The sequence below is a fragment of the Sapajus apella genome, unplaced genomic scaffold, assembly GCF_009761245.1.
Source record: "Sapajus apella isolate SASKATOON/1434 unplaced genomic scaffold, GSC_monkey_1.0 scaffold175, whole genome shotgun sequence".
In the NCBI taxonomy this organism is placed as follows: Eukaryota; Metazoa; Chordata; class Mammalia; order Primates; family Cebidae; genus Sapajus; species Sapajus apella.
The window spans coordinates 1428473-1436516 of NW_022437115.1; the positions used below are offsets into that span (position 1 = coordinate 1428473).

The window sequence follows — 8044 nt, forward strand, 5'->3', positions numbered from 1 at the left end:
AAAAATATACCAAAAAGTAAAGAGCATCAACATAATGAAGAATTTACATCAACTAATGGGCAAAACAGCGAGCTAACATCAAATGGCAGTATTAAACTCACATATATTATTATTAATCCTAAATTTAAATCGATTAAATTCCCCAACCAAAAGACACAGCCAAAACCCATCGGTATGCTACATCCAGACCCATCTCACAAGCAAGGATACACAAAGACTCAAAGGGATGGAGAAAGATTTACCAACCAAATGGAGAGCAAAAATAAATAAATAAATAAATAAAAAGCAGGAGTTGCAATTCTCACCTCTGATAAAATAGAATTTAAAGCAACAAAGATCAAAAGAGGCAAAGAAGGACATTACATAACGGTAAAAGGATCAATGCAACAAGAAGAGCTAACGACCCAATACAGCAACACCCAGATACATAAGACTTATAAAGAGACTTAGACTCCCACACAATAATAGTGGGAGACTTCAACATCAACATTAGATCAATGAGACAGAAAATTAACAAGGATATCCAGGACTTGAACTCAGATCCGGAACACGTAAACTTAATAAACATTTATAGAACTCTCCATTTTAAATACACAAAATATACACTCTTATCAGCACCACATCACACCTACTCACAGGTTTAAATGAAATATTGGTTGGCTGCTTCTTTGTTATTTTCTTCCCTCATTTTTTCCTGTCTCCATTATTAAGCACAATTATTGGTGTAAAAGAGGTTTTCAATACCCATTTTTAGACTGCATTCTAGCCTGGGCAATAAAGCAACACTTCCGTTCTCTCTCCCTCTTCCTTCCTCTCCTTCATTCTTTTTTTTTTTTCCCTTTTTAAAAAAAAAACAAAAAACACAAAAACCAAAGTGCTGGGATTACAGGCATGAGCCACTGTTTCTGGCTTTTTTTTTTTTTTTTTACAGACAGGGCCTTGCTCTGTCGCCGAGGCTGGAGTGCAGTGGTGCCAACACAGCTCACTGCGGCCTTAATCTCCTGGGCTCAACCAACCCTCCTGCCTCAGCTTTCTGAGTAGTTGGGGCTGCAGGCACATGCTACCATGCCTGCGTAACTTGTCTTCCTTCCTTCCTTCCTGACCACTGAAGCCATGGAGATAGCCAGGCACACATGCCACCTGCAGGGGACGCCCCTGCTCCGGAGCCCCGGGGCCTGGGACGTTCAGCCCCACCTCTTATTTTTATTTATTTATTTATTTCGAAACAGGGACTTGCTCTGTCACCCAGGCTGGAGTGCAGTGGTGCGATCTCAGCTCACTGCAACCTCCGCTTCTTGGGTTCAAGCGATTCTCCTGCCTCAGCCTCCCGAGTGGCTGGGATTACAGGCGCCCACCACCATGCCTGGCTAATTTTTGTATTTTCAGTAGAGACTGGGTTTCACCATGTTGTCCAGGCTGGTCTCGAAGTCCTGACCTCAAGTGATCTGCCCGCCTTGGCCTCCCAAAGTGCTGGGGTAACAGGGGTGAGCCAGTCACCCCACCTCCTGAGGAACTAAGAGACTCTTCTGACGCAGTCGCCAGCAATGAGCGTTGCTGAGGCTTCCAGAGACACACAGGACAAGATCCTCCCCCTCAAACCAGGCTCTGGTTCCGAGGCTGAGGAATTCCTTTCATGCTGCCTAATCTCAGCCACACTGTGTGTGCTTTTTGCTGGAGGAACCACCGAAAACAGTCAGTCAACCAAAACAGTTAATGCAAAACTGTTGCCAGCAGGATTTCATTCGCAAGTGTTCTGATGACGGGAAGCCAGCTCCGTCGCCACAGAGAACAATCGCGGATCTTGTTCTCCTCGTCTCTGCTCCCAGCACTCCTGGGCCGGCCCCCCGTGCAGGGGGAGAGCTGGACGGACCTGACAGCCTCCCACAGTCAGATGCTATCGTCTTTTCCGTCTCCCACGAGGGAGGACCATGGCCTGTCTGATGGAAAGCTGGTCTCCTGCTGAGAATGGGCAGCTGTGCAGCAGGGGAGGGGACTCCTGCCAAGCATGCCAGGGGTTTCGGGGAGAAGCATCTGGAGACTGTCTGGCCCCTGGTTTCACTGTCTGGATTCTGGCTGGGAACTGGGGCAGCTCCCTTGTGCAGGGATGATTGGGGGCTCTAGGCGTCCATCACTGGCGGGTCCTGTCAGGGTGCACAGTTGGGGGATGTGTGCAGGCCTGGGGAGAACACGGCTAAGGGCCCAGAGGCGCTGGCAAGCCTCGGACAAGCTGGAGGACGCATAATCAGGACTCCCCTGGTCCCTGGGGAGATCACTGCCATACTTACCATAAGCTCAGAAAAAGCCCAGGATGGCCAGGTGCCGTGGCTCACGCCTGTAATCCCAGCCCTTTGGGAGGCCAACATGGGTGGATCACTTGAGGTCAGGAGTTCAAGACCAGCCTGGCCAACATGGTGAAACCCCGTCTCTATTAAAAATACAAAATCAGCCGAGCTTGGTGGCACATGCCTGTAATCCTAGCTACTCTGGAGGCTGAGGTAGGAGAATCGCTTGAATCCGGGAGGTGGAGGTTGCAGTGAGCCAAGATCATACCACTGCACTCCAGCCTGGGCAACAGAGTGAGACTCCATCTCCAAAACAATAAAAACAAAACAAAACAAAAGTTAAAACTTTAGGCAGGGATGGTGGTGTGCGCTTGTAGTTCCAGCTACTCAGAAGGCTGAGGTGGGAGAATCGCTTGAGCCCAGGATTTCAAATTCCAAATGATCAGTTGCAAACTGATTTTCTTTCTATACTTATTAGCCCAACTCATTCCAGGATTTCTGCAACACACTATGCTGATGTACAAAGATAAATAAGACGTTGACTTACCGATCAGAGGACAAAGAAGGAAAAATTTGGTTTGCATCATCATCCAACAAGTAGCATTCCTGTGACTTGTATGCAAAGACGAGAAAACCAGGGAGGCGTGATTTGCAGATACAGTACGGGCTGTGCTGGTTTGTAAAAAAGAGACAGAATAGCCAGGCGCAGTGGCTCACTTCTGTAATCCCAGCACTTTGGGAGGCCAAGGTGGGTGGATCACCTGAGGCCAGGAGTTTGAGACCAGCCTGGCCAACAAGGAGAAACCCCATCTCTACTAAAAATACAAAAATTAGCTGGGCCTGGTGGCGGGCACTTGCAATCCCAGCTACTTGGGAGACTGAGGCAGGAGAATTGCTTGACCTTGGGAGGCGGAGGTTGCAGTGAGCCAAGATTCTGCCACTGCACTCCAGCCTGGGTGACAGAGCGATACTCTGTCTCAAAAAAAGAAAATGAGTCTGGCCGGGCACGGTGGCTCACGCCTGTGATCCCAGCGCTTTGGGAGGCCGAGGCGGGTGGATCAGGTCAAGAGATCGAGACCATCCTGGTCAACATGGTGAAACCCTGTCTCTACTAAAAATACAGAAAATTAGCTGGGCATGGTGGCGTGTGCCTGTAATCCCAGCTACTCAGGAGGCTGAGGCAGGAGAATTGCCTGAACCCGGGAGGCGGAGGTTGCGGTGAGCCGAGATCGCGCCACTGCACTCCAGCCTGGGTAACAAGAGCGAAACTCCGTCTCAAAAAAAAAAAAAAGAAAAAAGAAAATGAAAAAGACATGCTTAAATTTTAGGTTCCATTTCTCATCTTCTAAAGCTGTGCTTCTCAAACAGCAGACGAATGGCCCGGGAATCTCGTTAAAATGCAGATTCCAGGTCAAGGGGCCTGGGAGGAGCCTGAGGTGCTGTGTTTCAAACCAGCTCCCCAATGGGGCTGATGCTGACACCAGTAAGATCCCTGTGCACACAGACCGTTTAGGCTGGGTCTTCTCTAATTTGCATACACAGTATCCCAGCTCTGACATCCAGGAACATCAAGCTTGTTCTTTCCTGCCCCTTGATGCTGCTTTTCGTTCTGTGCCTCCTCTTGAACCCTATCCTCTGCTTGGAATACTCTCTGCCACCTCTTCACTCCTCCTCCAGGAAGCCCTCCTTGACTGTCTGCTCTCGCTGCCTTCCGAGGACTCTCGGGAGCAGACTGTGAGGAGCAGGCCCCAGGGCAGAGGTTCTAGGCCTTGGCTACAAATTAGAATCCCCTGGGAGCTTTAAGCCACCCACTGTCACACCTGAGACCAATAGAACCAGAATTTCTGGGGTTGGGACCTAGCGTGGGTGAAAACAAGTAGTTCACAGGTGTCTATCAGGCACAACATTTGCAAAGTATTGACGGCATCTGATGTCTCTTTAAACCTGTTGGTGATAGTTCACCACAGCCAGGTGCCATGGCTCATGCCTATAATCTTAGCACTTTGGGAGGCTGAGGCAGGTGGGTCATTTTGAGCCCAGGAGTTCGAGACCAGCCTGGGCAACACGGTGAGACCTCGTCTATACAGAAAATACAGAAATTAGCCAGGCATAGTGGCACACGCCTATTGTCCCAGCTATCAGGAAGCTGAGGTGAGAGAATTGCTTGTGCTCTGGAGGTAGAGGCTGCAGTGAGCCAAAATTACACCACTGCACTCCAGCCTGGGCAGCACCGCAAGAGGCTGCAGTGAGCCAAGATTACACCACTGCACTCCAGCCTGGGCAGCACCGCAAGAGGCTGCAGTGAGCCAAGATTACACCACTGCACTCCAGCCTGGGCAACACCACAAGACCCTGTCTCAGAAAACACAATAAAATTTAAATTTTTTAAAAAAAGCCAAGTCTGGTGGCTCATGCCTGTAATTCAAGCACTTTGGGAGGCTAAGGCGGGGGTGATCATTTGAGGTCCGGAGTTTGAGAACAGCCTGGCCAACATGGCAAAACTCCGTCTCTACCAAAAATATAAAAAATTAGCTGGGTGGCTGGGCGTGGTGGCTCACGCCTGTAATCCCAGCACTTTGGGAGGCTGAGGTGGACAGATCAAGAAATCAGGAGACTGAGACCATTCTGGCCAACGTGGTGAAACCCTGTCTGTACTAAAAATACAAAAATTAGCTGGGCATGGTAGCTTGTACCTGTCATCCCAACTACTTGGGAGGCTGAGGCAAGAGAATCGCTTGAACCTGGGATGCAGATGTTGCAGTGGGCTGAGATGCACCACGGCACTCTAGCCTGATGACAGAGAGACTCCATCTCAAACAAATAAAAAATTAGCCAAGTATGATGGGACATGCCTATAATCTCAGCTACTCAGGAGACTGAGGCAGGAGAATCACTTGAAACTGGGAGGCGGAGGTTGCAGAGGTCTGAGATCCCGCCATTGCACTCCAGCCTGGGTGACAGAGTGAGACTTCGTTTCAAAAACAAAAAACAAAACACACAAAACAAAACAAAAACAAACAAAAAAGCAGGCCCCGTGCGGTGGCTCACACCTGTAATCCCAGCACTTTGGGAGGCCAAGGCAGGCAGATCACCTGAGGTCAGGAGTTGGAGACCATCCTGGCTAACATGGTGAAACCCCATCTCTACTAAAAATACAAAAAATTAGCTGGGCGTGGTGGCACATGCCTGTAATCCCAGCTACATGGGAGGCTGAGGAGAATGGCTTGAACCTGGAAGGCAGAGGTTGCAGTGAGCAGAGATCATGCCTTTGCACTCCAGCCTGGGCAACAAGAGCAAAACTCTATCTAAAAAAAAAAAAGAAAGAAAGAAAAGAAAAATGTTCTGGCCCCTCGCCTGAAAGCCCCCTCAACAGGAGCTGTCATTTGCTCTAATTATGTACAAGTGCCCTAGTCCCTGGAATGCCCGCTGTTGCGATTTTCCTTTGACGATTGCAGGGGAAGAATTGCACCCACACGTTCAGCCCGTCGTGCTCAACAGTCTCCCTCCCCGAGAACCTGCGTCCGGCCTGCCCTGGCCCCACAGGCATTGCCCCCGACCCCGGGGGCCATGTGGACCCAGATGCACAACTGACCTGGAACCCGACTGGGCGACATCAGGCGCAGAGCTGTTCGTTCTGTTGGAGAACATTCCAGAGGTTCCGGAAGCCGGCAGGGCTTGGGGCTCACCCGAGTTTCCGTGTCAGGAGCTCTCCCCAGGCATCTGCTGTGACTCAACAAAGCTTCACTGAGTACGAGCTTGGGTCAGGTCCCGAGAGCGGACTGAGGGGGGAACCACACAGTTGGGGGGTTGCTGCCGGGGGGCAGAGAATGAACTCGGCCGCCAGTGCTTGGTGGGCGGAGCCCGGGGTGTTGGAGGCCCGTTCAGGAGCTGGGTTCACTCAGTCTGTTTGGTCATGGGATCAATGGGCCCCCATTGGAAAGTTCTGGAATGAGGGACCCATCTCTGAGGCTGTGCTAGTGGCTGGACGGCCACCACCCGCAAAGCCAGGGAGGCGGGGAAGGGGCTCCTGCCCAGCTGGCCAGTGGCTGAGACGCCAGGCTCCAGGCCGGCTGTGGGTTCCGTCCCCCCAGCCCCGTAGTTCACGGAACACAGTGCCTTCGCTTCATCTCTGGGCTCTGGCTTCAGGGCGTTAGTTCTGTATACACTTCTTTTCCTTTATTTTTATTTATTTATTTATTTATTTATTTATTTATTTATTTATTTATTTGAGAAGGAGTCTCCCTCTGTCACCAGGCTGGAGTACAGTGGCATTGTCTCTGCTCACTGCAACCTCTGCCTCCCGGGTCAAGCAATTCTCCTGCCTCAGCCTCCCGAGTAGCTGGGGTTACAGGCATGCGCCACCACACCTGACTAATTTTTGCATTTTTAGTAGAGATGCGGTTTTGCCATGTTGTCCAGGCTGGTCTCGAACTCCTGACCTCAGGTAATCGGCCTGCCTCGGCCTCTCAAAGTGCTGGGATTATAGGCATGAGCCACCACGCCCAGCCTACACTGCTTTTTTTTTTTTTGAGCTGGAGTCTCCCTGTGTCACTCAGGCTGAAGTGCAATGGCGGGATCTCAGCTCACTGCAACCTCTGCCTTCCAGGTTGAAGCCATCTCCTGCCTCAGCCTCCCAAGTAGCTGGGACTACAGATGTGTGCCACCATGCCCAGCTAATTTTTTGTATTTTTAGTAGAGATGGGTTTCACCATGTCAGCCAGGATGGTCTCGATCTCCTGATCTGTACCTACCTTGGCCTTCCAAAGTGCTGGGATTACAGGTGCGAGCCACCGCGCCCAGCTGTACACTGCTTTTAAGTCTTACACTGTGCACCAGAGAAGAGTCAAACAAAGCAAATATTAACAGCAGAAAACACCCTGTATCTCTGTACACACGACCCAGGTGTATCGCAGAGTGAACACGATGAGTGTGCACACTCGGGAAAGGCGCAAGAACTGACATTTTACAAAGGTCCCTGAAGGGGTAGAAAACAAGCCCTGAGAGGCACAGGTGCCAAAAATGATTGTCATGAATCAATGAGAAAGTGTGTTTGTGCAGCGCTACTGGAATCCGACTTGTTTGTTATAATTGGCTGCCGCCAGCCCTGTCTCCTTTATTAATTGCACATATTTCTCTTGACGAAAGTGACATCTGATAGCAGCAATGTGGGCTTGAAGACGAGAATGCCTTTCTTTCTAAGCCCAAAGTCACATTTGTGATCCGAACCTAAGACAGAGAGGAGCCCAAAGGTCACTTCTCCAGGAACGTCTGGACGGATGGCTTATTGGAGCTGCTCACATAATTGTACCACCTTGAGGTGGCCACATAGTGACAGTTTTCCTGGGCCCTTTGAATCATAATGCTTGATAGAATGACTCTGCCTGAAGCCTTCCAGCAGCTGGAGTTTGATTCTGCAGGCAAAGAAAACAAGGCCGTTGCGAGAACTTCCAAAATTCAGACGACTCAATCCACCAATGATTGCCAAGATCGTGGGCTCGAGTTCAAGGAGGAACGGGATGTATACATGATACCAAAGTATCAAAACGAAAACAGTGAACTGGCCGGGCGCAGCGGCTCACGCCTGTAATCCCAGCACTTTGGGAAGCTGAGGTGGGCAGATCACCGGAGGTCAGGAGTTCAAGACCAGCCTGACCAATAAGGCAAAACCCCATCTCTACCAAAAATACAAAAATTAGCCTGGCATGGTGGCGCATGCCCATAATTTCAGGTACTCAGGAGACTGAGGCAGAAGAATCGCTTGA

General features: G+C 50.2%; 1 long non-coding RNA gene across 1 annotated transcript; it reads right to left on the minus strand.

The window, feature by feature from the left end:
* Positions 1–2597: 2597 nt before the first annotated feature.
* Positions 2598–6480, minus strand: LOC116542852. The gene is made up of 3 exons (XR_004265379.1): positions 5875–6480; positions 4927–4931; positions 2598–2954 (listed from the first exon to the last, which is right to left on the minus strand). It is a non-coding gene; the product is annotated as an uncharacterized LOC116542852 (long non-coding RNA).
* Between the last annotated feature and the right edge of the window lie 1564 nt (positions 6481–8044).